General features: G+C 44.6%; 1 pseudogene; it reads left to right on the plus strand.

Moving 5' to 3' along the window:
• The first annotated feature begins 16,910 nt into the window (after window positions 1-16,910).
• On the plus strand, window positions 16,911-19,808 carry LOC147986671 (uncharacterized; annotated as a pseudogene).
• The last annotated feature ends 306 nt before the right edge of the window (window positions 19,809-20,114 follow it).

Here is a 20,114-nt window from a genome sequence, read left to right on the forward strand (position 1 = left end):
TGTAGAATTTTCTGGAAAGTATAAAGGAGTGTTTGAAAGGAGTTTTTCAAAGAAAGACCTCGGTGAAGCTACTTACATATTGAGCATCAAGATCTATAGAGATAGATCAAGACGCTTGATATATTTTCAATGAGTACATACCTTGACAAGATTTTGAAGTAGTTCAAAATGGAACAGTCAAAGAAGTAGTTCTTGCCTGTGTTGCAAGGTGTGAAGTTGAGTAAAGATTCAAAACCCGACCACGGAGAAAATAGAAAGAGAATGAAAAGTCATTCCCTATGCCTCAGTCATAGGTTCTATAAAGTATGCTATGATGTGAACCAGACCTATTGTGTACCTTACCATAAGTTTGGCAAGAGGGTACAATAGTGATGCAGGAGTGGATCACTGGACAACTGTCAAAAATATCCTTAGTGGAATAAGGAAATGTTTCTCGGTTATGGAGCTGACAAAGAGTTCGTCGTAAAGAGTTACGTCGATGCAAGCTTTGACACCGATCTGGATGACTCTAAGTATCGATCTAGATACATATTGAAAGTGGGTGAAATTAGCTAGAGAAGCTCTATGCAAAGCATTGTAGACATAGGAAATTTGCAAAATACATACGGCTCTGAATGTGGCAGACCAGTTGACTAAATTTCTCTCACAAGCAAAACATGATCACTCTTTGGGTGTTAATCACATAGCGATGTGAACTAGATTATTGACTCTAGTAAACCCTTTGGTGTTAGTCACATGGAGATGTGAACTAATCACATAAAGATGTGAACTATTGGTGTTAAATCACATGACGATGTGAACTAGATTATTGACTCTAGTGCAAGTGGGAAAGTGAAGGAAATATGCCCTAGAGGCAATAATAAAGTTGTTATTTATATTTCCTTATATCATGATAAATGTTTATTATTCATGCTAGAATTGTATTAACCGGAAACTTAGTACATGTGTGAATACATAGACAAACACAGTGTCCCTAGTATGCATCTACTTGACTAGCTCGTTAATCAAAGATGGTTAAGTTTCCTGCCCATGGACATGTGTTGTCATTTGATGAATGGGATCACATCATTAGAGAATGATGTGATGGACAAGACTTGTCTGTTAGCTTAGCATAATGATCGTTCAGTTTTATTGCTACTGCTTTCTTCATGACTTATACATGTTCCTCTGACTATGAGATTATGCAACTCCCGAATACCAGAGGAACACCGTGTGTGCTATCAAACGTCACAACATAACTGGGTGATTTTAAAGATGCTTTACAGGTGTCTCTGATGGTGTTTGTTGAGTTTGCATAGATCGAGATTAGGATTTGTCACTCCGTGTATCGGAGAGGTATCTCTGGGCCCTCTCGGTAATGCACATCACTATAAGCCTTGCAAGCATTGTGACTAATGAGTTAGTTACGGGATGATGCATTACGGAACAAGTAAAAAGACTTGCCGGTAACGAGATTGAACTAGGTATTGAGATACTGACGATCGAATCTTGGACAAGTAACATACCGATGACAAAGGGAACAACATATGTTGTTATGCGGTTTGGCCGATAAAGATCTTCGTAGACTATGTAGGAGCCAATATGGGCATCCAGGTTCCGCTATTGGTTATTGACCAGAGATGTGTCTTGGTCATGTCTACATAGTTCTCGAACCTGTAGGGTCCGCACGCTTAACGTTCAACGACGATTTGTATTATGAGTTATGTGATTTGATGTACTTAAGGTTGTTCGGAGTCCCGGATGAGATCACGGACATGACGAGGAGTCTCAAAATGGTCGAGACGTAAATATCGATATATTGGAAGGCTATATTCGGACATCGGAAAGGTTCCGAGTGATTCGGGTATTTTTCGGAGTACCGGAGAGTTACGGGAATTCGTCGGGGAAGTAATGGGCCTTAACGGGCCATACGGGAAAGGAGAAAAGGGCCTCAAGGGGTGGCTGCGCCCCCCCTGGGCTGGTCCGAATTGGACTAGGGAGGGGGCGGCTCCCCCCTCTTTCCTTCTCTCCCTCTTCCCTTCTTCTCCTACTCCAACTAGGGAAAGGGGGAAACCTACTCCTACTAGGAGTAGGAATCTCCCTTGGGGTGCGCCATAGAGAGGGCCGGCCCTCCCCTCCTCCACTCCTTTATATACGGGGGAGGGGGCACCCCATAACACACAAGTTGATTGTTTTAGCCGTGTGCGGTGCCCCCCTCCACAGTTTTCCACCTCGGTCATATCGTTGCAGTGCTTAGGTGAAGCCCTGCGTCGGTAGCTTCATTAGCACCGTCACCATGCCGTCGTGCTAACGCAACTCTCCCTTGACCTCAGCTGGATCTAGAGTTCATGGGACGTCACCGAGCTGAACGTCTGCAGATCACGGAGGCGTCGTATCTTCGGTGCTAGGATCGGTCGGATCATGAAGACGTATGACTACATCAACAGATTTGTCATAACGCTTCCTCTTACGGTCTACGAGGGTACGTGGACAACACTCTCCCCTCTCGTTGCTATGCATCACCTAGATGGATCTTGTGTGTGCATAGGAAATTTTTAAAATTACTGCGTTCCCCAACAGTTGTAAGGTCCGCGGACCTTCCGGATTAAACTCCCACATTTTGAGGGGCCGCCGCTGGCAGGGAAGTACCCGGTGGATTAGCATCACTTGGATAACATCAACAAGAGTAATGTTCTTCTCTATCATGCTCTTGACACGTTTTTGCAAGCGCAACACCTCAGAGACCGACCCCCAGTCCGTACCTTTGTCGATCCAGGATGTGAGCCTTAGTGGGGGTCCGGATCTAAAGGCTGGAGCGGCTGCCCACTTGGGGCCGCGAGGTTCTGTGATGTAGAACAATTCTTGTTGCCATATCTTGACGGTGTCCACAAAAGCTCCCTTTGGCCAATTGATTTTGGGGAGCTTGCTCACCATGGCTCCACCACAATCCGCGTGTTGCCCGTCGACCACCTTCGGCTTCACATTAAAGATCTTGAGCCACAGACCGAAGTGTGGTGGGACGCGGAGGAAGGCCTCACACACGACGATAAACGCCGAGATGTGGAGGAACGAATTTGGGGCCAGATCGTGAAAATCCAGCCCATAGTAGAACATGAGGCCCCTCACAAAGGGGTGACGGGCAAATCCGAGTCCGCGAAGAAGTGGGGGATGAATACCACCCTCTCGCCAGGCTCCGGAGTAGGGATGACCTGCTCCGGATCAGGAAGCCTGTGCCTAATCTTCGCGGTTAGATATCGCTCTTCCGGCAGTTCCTTAATGTTCTCCTCCGTAACGGAGGAGGCCATCCACTTGCCTTGTGAGCCGGCCATGGTCAGAGGAGTTGTGGAAGGGGGGAAGGCTCGAAACTTCGGTGCTGGAGCTCAGGGACGGAGAGGCGGAGAGAATGAGGCGTGGGTTGGAACAGATGGGTTCTATCCACTTATATTGACTGCGAATATCAAGTGTCCCCTCCCTCAAGCCTTAAAACTCGCCTATTTTCAAGGGGTCGTGCAGAATGGCACGGTTGGGTTTCACATACCCGTCTTGATGAGAATCCCATAATAAGGGGCACGATCTTTGCTTTGACAAGACATGTCGTCAGTGGTTGCGTCTCGAAATGCGAAACAGAAGGCCAAAAGACGGTCTGAAATAATGAAATGGCCGGACGTAACGTCTCGTCAGTGAAATCTTCGGAGGACAGAACTTATCTATATTTTAATTTCAGAGGTATGACTGTTGTACAGAGCCGGATATAGTACTGACGGTCAACTACTTTGATGAAATTCAGAGGAGGAACCAGCCTTGCAATGCCGAAGACAATCTGCGCGCCGGGTACATCGCCATTGAAGAATGGTTCAGGGGCTACTGAGGGAGTCCTGGACTATGGGGTCCTCGGGTGTCCGGGCTACGTGATGTGGGCCAAACAGATGGGTTGTGAAGATACAAGATAGAAGGCTTTCCCTCGTGTCCGGATGGGACTCTCCTTGGCGTGGAAGGCAAGCTTAGCGTGCGGATATGAATATTCCTTCCTCCGTATACCGACTCTGTACAACCCTTGCCCCCTCCGGTGTCTATATAAACCGGAGGGTTTAGTCCATAGAGACAGAATCATAATCATACAGGCTAGGCAATTAGGGTTTAGCCATTACGATCTCGTGGTATATCAACTCTTATAACCCCTATACTCATCAAAGTCAATCAAGCAGGACGTAGGGTATTACCTCCATCAAGAGGGCCCAAACCTGGGTAAACATCGTGTCCCTTGTCTCCTGTTACCATCGATCCTTAGACGCACAGTTCGGGGCCCCCTACCCGAGATCTGCCAGTTTTGACACCAACAGCAGCCTCGAAAGAGGAGGAGGAGAAGAAAGAGAGGGTGAGAAGAGTCCGATTCTGGTCAAGAGATGCAATGGGGAAGATGCTGGCCTTATTTCTCACATCCCGAAAGTCACATTTTAGGACAGTATAACCGAGCCTAAACGGAGCACTCTCAAGCCCTCATGATTTCTGGCCGTTAGATCTCACATTAGGATCGTTTTTGGCTGTTAGATGCCCTGTCCTAAGGGGCTGCTACTCCAGAAAACAAATATGAGATTTGTGGTTCATTGGGCCTTTTTGCCTGCCCTTTAACCTGGTTAACATTTGAGGAAGCATAGGCTTTCCCACACCCGCTTATCTAGCCATCCATTTCTGCATCGCGATTTGTGCAAGTACATTTGTTTTTTTGTTTCTTCCAAATAGAACAACACATGAACTTCAAACTTTGCAAGACAATGGAACATTCTTACTACAATGTGGGAAAAAACCTTCAGATTTTTTCGTGAATTATATATAGTAAATATTATATTTTTTACTCAAAAAAATCTCATTTTGTATATTTATGTCGGATGAAAAAATCTGAAAGTTTTTTCTCACATTGTAGTAACAATGTTTGGTTGTCCTGAAAAGTTTGAAGTTCGTATGATGTGTTGTTTTGAAGAAAAAAAGAGAAAATGCCATGTAGTAAGTTAGTTGTGTAGCACAGATCTCAAAGCAATATTTTTTTGAGGGTAAATGCCGCCGCTTTTATTAATTCATACAAAGTTTGGAATCTCGTCTGCGATCACATCCAGAATACAATCTGGAGGTGACCCGATCCACACCTTACAAAGTTCTTCTCCTACACCTATCTTAGCTAACTTATGCACGACAACATTTGAAGAACACCTCACCCACGAAACTCTAAAATCCTCGAAAGACTAAAGCATGGTCTTGATCTCCTCCACCCATGATCCTGTCGCTGCCAAAATCCTCTCCGGGCTGTTGATCATTTGCACTAGAGCCTGGCTGTCTAGCTCTAGATGAATCCTCTAAACATTGATCTCCGCAGGCACCAAAAGATCCCTCTTGCTCGCCTTTATCTCGGCAGCCTCGGCCTCCACAACATGAGGGAAGTGGCACGCTCCTGCAAGAAAAGCACCGTTATAGTCCCGAAGCACCACGCCTCCTCCACTCTTGCCTCCGAACTTGGATGATGGCTCCGTTAGTGTTGGCCTTAACCCATCCCTCTTCTGGCGCCATCCATCGCTGCATAACGGAGGGTTTGGCCTCCCGGGCCGGCCTCTCGTGAACCTCCTGCCATTCTCTCATGAAAGAGCAAACCCTCTCTATTATTTCATGTGGTTCATCAATTCTCTTGCCGTTCTTTGTCTCGTTCCATGCCAACCAAAGGGCATAGACCGCATGGATCATCGCCTCCCGCTCATCTGCATGAGCTTTAGCAAACTATCCTAGCAGCCAATTTGCCAGCTCGCTCTGGGAGCCTGTGAAACTCGGTGGGGCTGCCACCGTGACTCCCTTTTTTGAACGCAACTGGTTCCAAAACTGGACTGAATGTTGGCAAGACCAAAATATGTGCATGATAGTCTCCTCACGCCCACACACGGCACAGAACACTCCTAGTTTGATCCGTCGGCGCAACACTTTTGCACCTACTGCCAAACCATTCCTTATAACTCTCCACATGTGAATTTTGACCTTGTTTGGTGCGCTAGTGTAACATCCCGATTCTCGGAATGTTTAAGAAAAAGTTTTCCAAAAATCAGGGCGAGAAAATTTCGTTTGTTTTATTTATTAATAGAAGCTTAAATTGAGTTTTCATAAACTTAGTGGATTTAATTTGATCTAATGCAAACTTAAATTTAATTTGAGTTTTGTTCTTCTCTTTTAGTTGGGTTTTATTTTTCTCCCTTCAGCATAGTTAATTATGCGCATATGTATTTTGGAACTTTTTTTGAATTTGTTAGCTTATATTCCTTTTCTAGGTTTTCCTAAGAAGGAAAATCTATTTAATCTCTTTTCCCAAACTCTGGCGGATTTTCCCACCACATCTATCTCTTCCATGTGAGCAGCCTACGTTTTCTTTTCCCAAACTGCATGGGCTTAACCCAATGTGTTTTCATTTCTCTCCCATTCTCTATTTCCTTTCCACCTAGGCCTTAGCCCATTTCCTTCAGGTTGTGCCTGAACCCTTCTCATGTACTCATCATTACACATAAGGAAAAACAAACATAAAAGAAACACATGTACGCTTGACTGCTGCCCTTCCTTTAATTTATTCCCTCTCCCTTACTTATTTCTCTCTAAGGCTGGTCACAATGGGGAGGAACTTAGGAGTAACATCACACACTTTAATACAACTTTGCTTATGTGGCACATATTTAATGAAGAGAGAGGTGTTTGTGGTAACTAGCTAAGTTACCGGAACATCACACACTCCAAGAAACAATGAGTCTATAACCTAATAAATACATCGTTGCATGACACTACATAGATGTTCCTACCCACTATGGAGGTAGTAACATAGTCGTCTAGGGAAGTGTGTAAGTTACTAGCTTATGTTCTTGCCCATTGTGACCAGCCTAAGCGCTTCATCTCCTTCCACTCACGCACGTACATGTACACAAAGGAAACGCCAACAGTCAGAACGTGTCAAGTGAACGCTGCCTCCTACCCTCCTCCTTTAATTCTCTCTCTTGGACTCCTTCGTGGCCTATTTCTCTCCACACCCATCTCTCCCATCTAGCAAAACCTCCTCTCGTTCCTCTTCTCTGTGTACGTTCCAATCTATAGAACAGAAGAGAAAACCTACAGCCACCACGCACCTCTCCTCCAATTCCTTCAACTCTCAACAGTTTCAAGTTTTGAATATATGTAGAAGTGTGTCTTGATCTCCTCTTCCAATCCCACCACTTGTCCTGCCCTCTCGCTTCTTCTTCTCTACAATACAACTCCATGAACTTGTGAAGCTCCATGGACGCGTGGTCTCGATCCCGGTGACTAGGACCATCTCCATCCATGCCGTCGCGCCAGAAGGTTCCCCTTGATGCGATGAATCCATTCAGGGAAGAAGGAACACATTCCGTCAACCACACACGAAGAATTCTGCATGTCCGCGTACACTGTTCATCAAGTTCGTCACACCATTCCGTCCAACTCAGTGAGCCTCTATCCAATTCATCATGCACACCTTCTCAACATCACTCGTAGTATCTCATAGACATCATGTTTCAACCTATCTATCTCGTTGGTCGCGCTTGTCCAAAACATATTTCGATTTGATGGCATCGGCTTGTCTTTATATTTTTGGTATGTCAGATAATCTTGTGGTCAACATACGAAATGTTTCTTGTGGCTGTAGTAACCATGTTGTGGAGTTAGATGGATAGTTTGATCTTGCAAGCGGTACAATATATATTTCCGTACTCATTCTGGCGGTAGAATACAGGGGACTTTCTAGTTCGATGATCCTTTTGTAATATGATATTTCCATATGTTCGTGTTATGCCTCTCATTATTTTTGGTGTGACATGTGAGTTGTTAGATTATTTTGTTTATGAATTAGAGTTATTTAGAATAAGTTTTGCATATTGTTTCGAGTGGACAATTTGTTTTATTGTCTATAGTCCACTTTTATGCATGTGTAGAATACTTGGTGAACTTTTTGTTAGAGTATCATTTTCATTGTTTGTGATATGTGCTAGGAGCCGCTCCTAATTATTTCATAGTATTATGAGTAAGATATGATTCATTAGATTTATTTTACTCTTGTTTAAATTGTTAAAATAGTTATACGTATTTTCTTCGGTGCGGTAATTTGAGGTATCCCATATATTTCTTTTTATGCTTGTGTTCTAATTTTTTTAGAACTATTGCCATGCGTAGAAATCTCCATGTTTAATCTATAGGATTTGTTTGATGTCTATAGATATACAATAATTGTTGCGTGAATTATTGATTTGTGTCTCGCTTATGATCATATTAGCATTTCTTGTATGATTGTTTATATCCATGTAGTAGTATGATATCTATTGGTAGCAATTTTTGAGATATTTAGACTTATGGTGAATTACACTAAGTTTTGTTTGTTTCATTTAATTATGGAATATTCCATGTTTTTATTATTTTTGTTTTTGCTTAGTATGGATATATCTTAGATATGGTTCACATGTTCATTTCCATCCATGTCACATGTTGTTTTATTGGTTCGAAATCATTGTCATTCTACGATGGATGTTTATATATTGTTTGTACGTGTTGTTGTATAGTTCCTTTATGCTAGAAGTTAAATGAAATGATTTCTTGTTTGCGAACAAATCCATTATGGTTCCTTGTAGCATAACATATTTTTTCCTAGTTGACCCTCTTGTTTTGTAGATGTTGTTACCCATTATTATATGGCTGGATGCTTTTATGTCATGGTTATATTTGTGTTCCTTTGTAGAATTTATTCGTTGTGACATAGAGTTCAGTTTATTATTTCTTACTAATTAGCAAATGTGTTATATTTACCTAGGATAGTAGCTATGCATGCTTAGTTGATTGACATGGCATGTTAGTACTTACTCAAGTAGAAGGCATATTTGGTTGTATGCCTACCATATGTTATGTCATTGGTAGTTTGTACCTTATGTTCATGCATTTGGTTAACGTTTACTTGGTAGATATATCATAGTGATTTGTTGATACCATACATTCTTTTATTTAAGAATTTCTTGCTTTATCAATACCATGTCATGATATTCGATGGTATAACTTGATTGCATAACGCGTGTCTATACCAATCCGTGTGTTGTATGATGCTTAGTTGTTTACCTTTATATATTTGCAAGTGTATGATGACTACATCCAAATGCATTTCATCTTGTTATTCATGCTTCTATAACGCATGTTGATTTGGTTGATGAGATGATCTAGTTGTATACTTTCCTACGTGCTTAGTATGCTTCCATGTTTTCATTTATCATAACTAGCATGGTAGTGTTGTATGCTAACGTCGTGCTTGATCTTTAGGTCACTTGTTATCAACTAAGTTATCTCATTTTTGTGAGTTGTATCTTATTAGTATCATACTTTGGCATCTCGTGTGATGATCATTCAAACTTAGCGTTATACATTGTATCTAATTGTTGCATTGTTGTATATCTAGATGTTGTTCATGCAAGTGTTCTTTCATGTCTTATGATGTTCCATATGTTATAGTTGCACTTGTGTTGCTCATATGTGCTTGACTTGTCTCATGTTAGTGTTATGAGTGTTTGGCACATGTTGCATTAGCTCGTCACATGATTAGAATAGTTTACCTTTCAATAGTTGAGTTGTGTCTTTCTCATATGCTTAGTGCACATTGTTGCTTTGTTGTTAATCATGTTGTGGTAATCTTTTTGCCATAGGTCATTTGGATATTAGTTGTTCCCTTTATTATAAAGAGTGTCCTAGTTTAGTATCTTATCACGATCAATCGTATGTGTGATGCTTGTGTTATTCGTTTAGACATCTAGGGAATCTACACTCACATGCCTTGTGTGAGATGTGTGTTATTATTAAGTTGTTTAATTAGTTTCTACCATAGTATTGGTTTGTCTTCTTTTATATAAATGCTTGCTAATAGTTGTTATGATTGATGTTTGAGTGCTTAACTAGTATGGCTTATAATGTTGGTTTGGTTGTCATATAGAATACTTGCTTTTGTGTTATTATAGTTGTTGTTTATATTTGCTTGCTAATAACCATTGTAAATATTTAGATTCTATCTAAATATTTATTATGGTTAAGTTTTATCTTTATCATGCCATGGTTATGATTGTGTAGTATGCAAAGGACACTTCATTATCATGCGTGTTGATGCCATTGCTTTTGTTTTATAGTCATAGGTGAGATGTGTAGTGGGTACTACTAGTGGTTAGTACCATAGTTCGTATTAGAACGTTAGTATTGTTCGCAAGCCTTGATTATCCATCATCAACCTAAACCCTGTCAATTCATCGAGTCCTCTACTTACCTTCTAGTCACGTTATCTCCTTTTGGAATCTCCATCTTGATCAGTATCTTGCTATCCATCCACTCTTAAGTTGTTTTGGATGTTATTTGGATTTTCTATTGCTTTGCTATTTATTGTTTTTCTTTTGCTATCGTTACGACAAGTAGGGAGTGACGACGATGTTGGACAAGGACAGAATCAGGTTACCGAAGAAGGACTCAACAACGAAGGCATGCCTCCTTCTTTGATCATACTTATCCTATGGTTTGCAAAATTGCATTGAGTTTTATTGTTGCTATGTGCATGCTATTTTAATTCTCGTAGCTAGCATGTCAATTGACGCATTACCTTGATCCGCTTGTCGCCTATTTACTTGACACCTGAGTAGAAGTATAAGGTTCCCGTAGAGTAGAAATGCTTATCCATGCTTATCACCCTATAGGTGCCTTGTTGAATGACCTCTAAGTCATTGATAGTTGAAACTTAATGCTGAGCTAGGCCTGTTGGCCCTTGTTGACCTCCTCTATCCTCTTCTACTCTAGGTGAAACTTACCATCTGAATACTGGCGCGGGCGACAGCTGAATCAAGGATTGAAGGAGCGATTGGCCGCCCTTCATGAGTTGAAGGGGGCAATCAGTCGTCCGTGCCGCATAAGGCCTAATAAGTCTTGGATTTGAAGATTGTGATAATAGTACAGCCACATGCTATATGGGCACTGGCTTGGTCAAGTAAGCTAGTCAGCCTTAGGTGTCGATGTTGCCGTACCGCAGATGGGATAGCTGCCTTGCGAGGAGTATCCTCGGCACAGATGGGGGGGCCGGTTTGAGGACGTACTCTCAGTTCCGTGCGCCAGACCCGGTGGGCATGTCACATCTTTGGGGGGTCTAGTCCAAAGACCTCGTCACAATCTCCCTGCCGGTATACCAAATGGTGTACTATACCAGCGGCCACTGGTGGCATCAAGACGAGATTGTGTCGTGTGGGTAAAGTGTACGACCTCTGCAGAGTGTGAAACTATTCGAATAGCCGTGTCCATGGTCATGGACAACACATGAATCTTTCTTGACGTACAGGACCTGTCTTGCTTATTCCCTCTTTGCTCCTATTCTTGAAATCTATGAAGGACGTGAGTTGATCGAGGATCCTCACTTGATGAAAGTTGTTCTGAAGATAAAACATGTTTTCATCTAAAACTGCTTCCATCCAACTACTTTATTTTTTAAACAAAATTAGCTTTACGCAAATGAGCCATACAGCCTTCCTTTGAAGCCACATGTAGCTATTAGGTCCTTCCCCGAGGGAGGCATGTTGAGTACGTAATGTACTCATGGCAATAATTTTGTTGACAACAGAGTTGCATGGAGATGAAGGTGATGACTACGACTACTATGGCGATCCGTAGGAGTGAGGTCACGTGGACTACATCGACTGCCTGTGGCTGAGATGGAGTCGCTACGCATTGTACTTTCCGCTGTTTTTCTGAATGTAATAAGTGTCATGAGACATTTATCTAGGTATGCCTTGTGGCAAGATATATTTAAAATTGTAATACCTTTTATGTATTGTGCAATGATATCATTTCACTGTGTTGTCAACAATGATCTTGGGGTTGACAAATATACACAGGAGGGTCTGGAAGTTAATTCCGGGTTCTCACAGCTAGTATCCCAAAGTCCCAAATATCCTTGATGTTTGTTAACTGAACTAGCTGATTCCGGCCGTCCAGTTTTCAACTTATTCATGGTCATCCTCACATGATAAGCGGAGTGCACCGTAAAGATATGAGGTGTCTGAAAGGCTGAGCTTCAAAAATCCACGTTCCCCTTAACCTCTACGGCCCGCGAGATCACTAACGTCGTTCGTCTCGATCGATAGAATCAGATTGACGCTCCTCTCTCGACCTCTCGTATCACTCGCAACCTAGAGTCCTAGACGAACCCTAGGTACGTTGTGGCCATCCCGCCGCTGCCGGTTTGCCAGCCCCCTCAACGCCACCTCACGTTCCTGTAACCCCTCCCCTTCCCTCGAGATAGCAACGTAAGGGCATCTCCAGCCGCGCCCCCAACAGGCCCCCAGGCCACTTTTTCGGCGTCGGCGCCAAAAAACACCCCAGTCGCACCCCCAACAGCCCCCAGGCCACTTTTTCGGTGCCGGCGCCAAAAAAAGCCCCAGTCATGCCCCCAGGACGATGAAAAGCACCGGTTCAGCCCTTTTTCTGCCCGGCGGCCACAGGCCGAACCCGGCGCACTGGGGGCGATCGGGGGCTCCGGCGCAAGGGAAAAGCGCGGCTGGCCCACACCGTCAGGCGAAAAGTCAAGATTTTCTTCCCTGACCCGCCTTCCACCCCCCGCGCCCTCGGCCTCCACTAGTTATATCCCAGCACCGCCCGCCGCCCTTCACCGCTAGATAGTCATTCCCCGCCGGACAAATAACAGAGGTTCGCCGCGGCAGCCCCTCCAACAACAGCTGGGCGTTTCAGGCCGCCGTTTCTGGCCGCGGAGGGGCAGTTCGGCGGGTGCACGCCCACCGAGCGCAAGGTGTTCGGCGATTTGCCTGCCTCGGGGATGGACTCGGATGACGAGGAAGCGCTCGCGGCGCTGCTGGAGGAGGAACCCGAGGCCGACGTCTAGGAGGAAGAGCATCTGATGGTGCTCGCCGCCCTCGCCCAACTGCTGGCGAGCAATGAAAAGCCATGACGAGGTGGCTCGGCGCCAGGGCAGGTGAAAGCAAAAAACCGGCATCGTCTCGAAGGCTACTGCATGCTCTACTCCGACTACTTCGCTGATGCTCCACTTTATGGCGATAAAACATTTCGGCGCCGTTATCGGATGAGTCGAAAGCTCTTCCTCAGGATTGTGAATTCCATCCGGGAGTTTGACAACTACTTCAAGTGCAAGATGGATTGCATTGGGAAACTTGGATTCACCTCGATCCAGAAGTGCACGGCAGCGATGAGGATGCTTTCATACGGAGCTCCCGGTGATTCACTGGATGACTATGGGTGCATGGCCGAGTCCACCAGCATGGAGTGTTTCTACAAGTTCTGTCGGGCAGTGGTGACAGTGTTTGGACCACAATACTTGAGAACACCCAATGCGAAAGACACTACTCGGATCCTAGCACAGAATGCAGCAAAGAGGATTTCCTGGGATGCTTGGAAGCATCGACTGCATGCATTGGAAATGGAAGAATTGCCCATTTTCTTGGCAGGGGATGTACAAAGGCGCCAAAGGCGGTTGTAGTGTGGTACTTGAGGCGATGGCCACACAGGACCTCTGGATTTGGCACTCCTTCTTTGGTATGCCAGGAACTCACAATGACATCAACGTGCTGCAGTGCTCTCCTGTCTTTGCCAAGCTTGTTGAAGGTCATTCTCCTCCGGTGAACTTCGAGATCAATGGGCGGCACTACAACAAGGGGTACTATCTAGCTGATGGCATCTATCCGAGATGGTCGACATTTGTGAAGATGATCTCAAACCCTGTGCCAGGAGGCAAGAACGCCTGGTTTGCGAATGTTCAGGAGGCTTGCAGGAAGGATGTCGAGCGGGCATTTGGTGTGCTCCAATCTCGATTTGCTGTTGTCCGGTACCCCGCTCAGACCTGGTCGAAAGACCAAATGTGGGAGATTATGACTTGCTGTGTCATCTTGCACAACATGATCATCGAGAGCGAGCAAGAAGACCCAACGTTTGACACTGAACCATACTACAGGCAGGGTCCTCTAGCCGAAGTTGATCACCAGCTACCGGCAACCTGGACTGCCTATCTCAGTATGTGTCAGGAGATTTGAGACTCGTAGGTGCATCATCAACTGCAGCAAGATCTGATAGAGCACCTATGGAGGCTCAAGGGCGATGCCGGGCGCGACGTGTGATGAAATATGAGTTTTTATTTGTTGAACTATATAATTTGTATTGAACTATTTGTTGTTGTACTATTTTGTTGACGTATTTGATTTTTCTATGATGAAATATGTGATAAAAAATTTATGTTGATAATTGAACGCCGAGTAACGGCGAATCACGTCGAATATGGGTCTATTGTCGCCCATATGGGCCATTTATGCGCCGAAATGGGGCTGAAAAGTGGGCCAATATCGACGCCTGGGGGCGACGACTGGGCACAAAACCGCTCCCAACGCTGATTGTATCGCTGGCTCATCCTCAGGGGGTGATTTTTATACGTCCTAGGGGGCCAACGGCTGGAGATGCTCTAACCCATAGTTCTCCTCTCTCAGCATTGTTGTCTCCGTCGGTCGGCCGTCCGTCGGTTCGCCCCCTGCCGGCCGACGAAGTCCACCGCCACTACCTCATCTGCATGTGCTCTTCCTCCGCAGCGCCGGAGGATGGCAGTGCGGTCACTAACGGAGAAGGGAGCGCGACCATGGATGGCCCGATGCCGACAGACGTCATCATCCTTGGAGTCGGGGTAACCGGATCGGCCTTGGGCCTACACGCTCGGAAAGGTGACATATTTAGATCATGTTGTACACTTCTTTTCTTCTTTTTCCATTGGGTCGCTGGTCCAGAGTGATGGATCCATGGCGACCGCGCTGGTTGGACTAGCAGCGCCTTGCCGGATGGCTGGTCACAGCGTCAGCTCAATTTACTCGATCAGTTCGGTTGCACGGCCCGGCAATTCTTCTTCGTTCCTGCATCTCCTCTTCCCCCAATTCTTCTTCGATATACGTATGAAATTTGTTTTGTTTTGGTCACTGTTGTGCCGACAAAAAAGTGCAGGTTGTATACAGGATGATTCGAGCAACATACCGCTCTGGGTCAAGCAGCACATCAACTTACTCATCTTGGAAAGCTAGCAAGGTGTGTACTTTTGCTTTACGGATATAGTATAAATTCTCAATTTATTTATCTAATGCATAATTGCATTGTTCATGATTGTCAAGCTAACTCAATCTTTGACACTCTTGCATATGGCAGCGATGTAATCACTCAAAAATACAACTAAATACGTTCATCTGTCCTTGCTCAAGTTGTCCTACACAAGCAGTAACAACAAAGAACTTGAGGACAAGGACGGGGACAATGGTAAAACCATTTATTACTTAGTTATACCATTGACTAAAATTATTTAGTTCATTGTCACCGTGATTTTCTTTCAATAATTTGAAGGAACACATAGCACCATCTTCTGCCAAGGAACAAGAAGCAGCATCTTCTGACATTGGTACTGCAACCAAAAATGATTCACCCAGAAGAAGTCCTATAGAAGGTCTAAACTTCAACTTAGAAACTAGAATTTCTTCATGTCCGCTTAATATTTATTTACAAACAATTTTGTGGATTACAGGGCTGCAAGCCTGCAACTGAAACAAATAAATCGCCTTCAGCAAAAAAGATGCACTGAATCTAAAAAGATCTTGGATCAGCATTTAAAGTGCTAATAAAAGGAATGGCGGCGTTCTGCAATCTACATACGTCCATCTTTTTGACTGATTAAGTTTTTCATTAATAAATATATCGATTGTGTGTGAGTGCTACTGCATGGTCACATGGTCAGCAACTTTATCTTCACAAGTAACCGTGTTTTGGTACTATGTTTGCAAAAACCTGTGCCCTGAACAATTAAACATGCAATTCTATACATATGGTTATTCTACCCTAAATAATGTTTGTTTTGATAGCTCTGCTGTCTATTCCTATAAGAAAATGCACTGATTTGATATTGCACTATTCTGCCAAGAATGTTTAACTCTCCATGCTATATTATCTCAAAATTGTATTAGCATGACAAAATGCACCTTTTAAGTTTCCAGTTAAACTTTCTCCTCACATGAGCTAACATCTGATTTGACCATCTTAGTCTCCAAATTCATATTCGAAATCAAAATTCTTACCCTGAATTCAGCAGTGCAAACAGCAGACCTGTAGTGCCCACCACTCAAAAAAGACTTACAGTAAATGCAGACAACTTTATTCATCAATTATCAAAAACTTATTTACTACTCCCTCAGTCCCGAAAAACATGTCGCAGTGCTGTTTTTACAATTTACCCCTCATTGTTTTCCCGACCAAACTCGCGGTCCTCTCCTTCCTCACTCTTCTCCGACGCCGGCCGATTTGGTCGCGCCCGCCCCCGCCCACGGCTCCCCCTCCCACCGCCCCATGCCACTCCCCCCTCCCCGGCACCCCACGCCTCCGCCTCGTTTCCCTCCCCTCCGCCCGCCGCATCGTTCCCCTCTGCTACCACCCTTCAAGGTTCAATTTTTGGAGACCACTGTCCGCATCTGTCCATCGTCGACCACGAAGCTCGCCCCCTCCATGGACGCCATCGACCCCAGCACTAGAAAGCACGGGTGCCCCTTCTCCACTCCACGAACGGCTACGCGCTCAAGGTGGAGGAGCTCACCGTGTTCAAAAAGGTGGAGGAGCTCACCGTCGAACTCGCCGGAGTGGTGCTCCCCGTCGGCCCCGCGCATCCGGGCCCGGTGCCGGCGCCGCCAAAGACCACCACTTCAAAGTATCAGACGCGCCCACCATTCTTGCCATTTCAATTTCAGAGAGACCATATGTAGGGCATCAGATGCATATCTAATTTCGAATTTCTGCTCTGTTTGTCAAACCACTTTCAGCTGTGTTTACTTTCAGCTCTGTTTGTCTCTTGCAGGGGTCGCATGACCACCCGGGCCTGGACACCATCGCCATGGAGGATATCCTGCAGTTCGCGGCGTCCATCGGTGGTGCAGGACACCCACGTCTTCGATCTGCTGGAGCCCAAGGAGCAGGAGGTCCTGGTGCTGGAGGATGCACATGGCAAGACCAATCTCAAGGGCCTCTCCAAGGTTTACTCTGCTCTAAAAAATCAGCCTCTTTTCAAATTACACAGAGGATTGCAGAAAAGTTATGTTTGTTGTGTGTATCACAAATTCAGTTTTAGTTCCAGTGAAGTTTCTTGTCCATTATGTTTATTCTTATCAAAAACAAATTCAACTAACCAGATTGCAACTAACCAGCCTTTAGAGCATGTAGTTTCCCAATAATCTTATTTGGCACTTCTGTGGATCTGTTAATAAGCAGACACCGCAATTTTGTAAGCTTAACAATACTGGATGGTACTGTGACTGGTGCCTAGAACCAGATACCTCTAGAGCATGTACTCCTATTTATTCTGATAGGCATTTTGTACTCCAAAGGTGAGGCCATGATCTGTGGTGTCTACTGAAGGCGTTTCAGTCAAAAACTTGCTTAAGCAAGAGCAGATTTATGAGCAAAAAACTCACTCCATATGTCTACTGTCTAGCACTTTGTGCATGAAATCTGCAACTTATTTATTCTCATGAACTTACTAAAATGGTTTTCCCAACAAATTTGTTGTAAAAGCCTTGGTGAGTAGTGGATCCTGCCAAATCAGAAGGATTTACCAACAAATTTCAGTACCATCACCAATCCATGATGAAATTGTAGTTTCACTTCACTGTACATAACCTTTATGCATTTTAGAAATACTCCATGACAGTATCTAGTAACACTGTCAGTTACTGAATCTATATCTATAGTACTCCATGGCAAAGATTAGTGCATTTCTAAAATGGCAAAGATTATGGCACAAAGATTAGTTACATCACATCAAAATCTCAAATTCTTGCTCAAAATCTCAAATCTAAATTTGATGGAGTATTCGACAGCAGTCTCTGATTGCTAAAAGCATCTGTTGCAGATATTGTTTGGCTGGTGATATTGCTTACTGTAGCTAGAGTAGAAGAAGGAATATGAGTAGCTGTAAATCAAAAAAATGTGTGTCCATATTTAGGAGCAGTAACTTTGTTAGGAAGAAAGCTAGCTCTAAACAGAGTTACTCCATTTGATATGTGATATTTGTATCCTAGAGTAGATTGTTAGGAGATGTTGTTTTTATCTCTGAACTTGTATGATATGTGAACCCCAAAAAATGCATCATCAGACAAGTGCAGGTTGATGCCCCTCCATTTGTCACATCACAGACTAGACTAGGTGATCATTTTCTTTTTAAATGCTAGGAAAAGGGGAGGTGTTCACCATATTATAGAGAGCAGAAAGATTAATGGCTAGGGAACCCAAGAAGTAAAAGGAACATCACTGAAAGCAAATAGACCATGCAAATAACCAAAATTAATTCAAATAAATCCAAATTCTGGATCTTATTCTCTCACTCGAATAACCTGTCACTTGTGCGGTTGTGCCGTGTTGTTGCTGGCCAGCCCCTTTCTACCAAGGTTAGTGTTTTATGAATGCTGCTAGTGCTACAAACCTGAATTGGCATCATCTGAATTTGCTAGTGCTACAAAGTTTTAACCTGGACTGATTTATGAATGATGCTAGTGCTACAAACCTGAATTGGCATCATCTGAATTTGCTAGTGCTATAAAGTTTTAACCTCGACTGTTTTATGGATGCTGCTAGTGCTACAACAATTTGCATCCTATGAATTTGACAGTTTCACTCTGAATTGGCATCATCTGAATTAGTATCATCTAATCTCTGATTTAATCATGCTCTCTTTAATTTTTTGATCAGTAACAGTAAATCAACAATACTCTGATGAATAAGTACTGTACCTTCTACAGAGTGCAGAGGAGTAGCAGCAATAGCAGCACGGGCAGGATCAGAAGAGGAGAAGCAGCACGGGCAGGGTCAGAGGAGGAGCAGCAGCACGGGCAGGGGAGAAGGAGCAGCAGCACGGGCAGATCTCCATCGGCGAGCTCCTGGTCCACCGGATTGTGGAGGCAAGCTCCGGCGACGCCAGTAGGGGATCGCAGCGGCGCACGCGCGAGAGCTCCAGGAGGATGCGCGGGAGCACGAGGGAGGATGCACACGAGCTTGAGGAGGATGCGCGGGGGCTCCAGGAGGGAAGCGCGCGGCCTCGAGGAATACGTGGCAGGAGATTCCGGCGAAGCCTGCAGGCAGGGGGAGGAGACCACGGCGGCGCAGGTCTGGGCTGCGGCGGCAGAGGAGGTAATTGTCGAAGGCGACGAGAGCAGGTACTTGGCAACGGAGGAGGAGCTCAGCTGGGCTCGTCGGCCCCTGGCAAATCACGCAGCTGGGCGGCGCCGGCCCCTGTCGACACGCAGGCGACGGGCGAAGGAAGAAGACGGGGCAGAGGGACTTGTTTGAAATGCTTTTGAAACCATGACATTTTTTTTGCAAAATTACCAGTGAACTACGCCCGCGACATGTTTTTCGGGACGGAGGGAGTACATCTCCGCGTCAAATTTGCCTTCTGATGTACCCGCCTTGATGCCTTTAGCTGCAGCATCAAGCTCGTCCACGGCTTTCGAGTACAATTGGCTACAGATGTCCAGGTCCATCTGGATGACCTTGTCCTTCTCCAAGGCCCTGAGGGCGTGGATGCGCTTGCCTAAGCTCTTGGCTGCCGCTCTGTTGAGCTTGGACGTGATGACGGCCAAGCCATGCTTGTCGGCGGTGGCGCTGCCCTTGCTGGCCTTGAAAAACTTGATGCGGTAGTTGTAGCCGATGCTCATTTCCTTGCCGGCAGCGATGGATTTGCACGTGTCTTCTACTCCCTCCGTTTTTAAATATTAGTCTTTGTAGAGATTCCACTATAAACCACATACAAATGTATATAGATGCATTTTAAGTATAGATTCACTCATTTTGCTTCGTATGTGGTTTATAGTGGAATCACTCCAAAGACTTATATTTAGGAACGGAAGGAGTAGAACAGAAGCGCTAGACGAGGAGAGGAGGAAGAGGAGGACCAGGCAGGGGAGAGCTCGTGAAGGCCCCATGGTTTTCGATGTACCTGGCACTACTATATACTACATGTACAAGACAGTAATCGAGATAAATAATTCACACATGTATTATATTTCCGGTTAATA

This window comes from Triticum urartu, chromosome 2A, assembly GCF_056163025.1.
Source record: "Triticum urartu cultivar PI428250 chromosome 2A, HENAU_Tu73, whole genome shotgun sequence".
Lineage (NCBI taxonomy): Eukaryota > Viridiplantae > Streptophyta > Magnoliopsida > Poales > Poaceae > Triticum > Triticum urartu.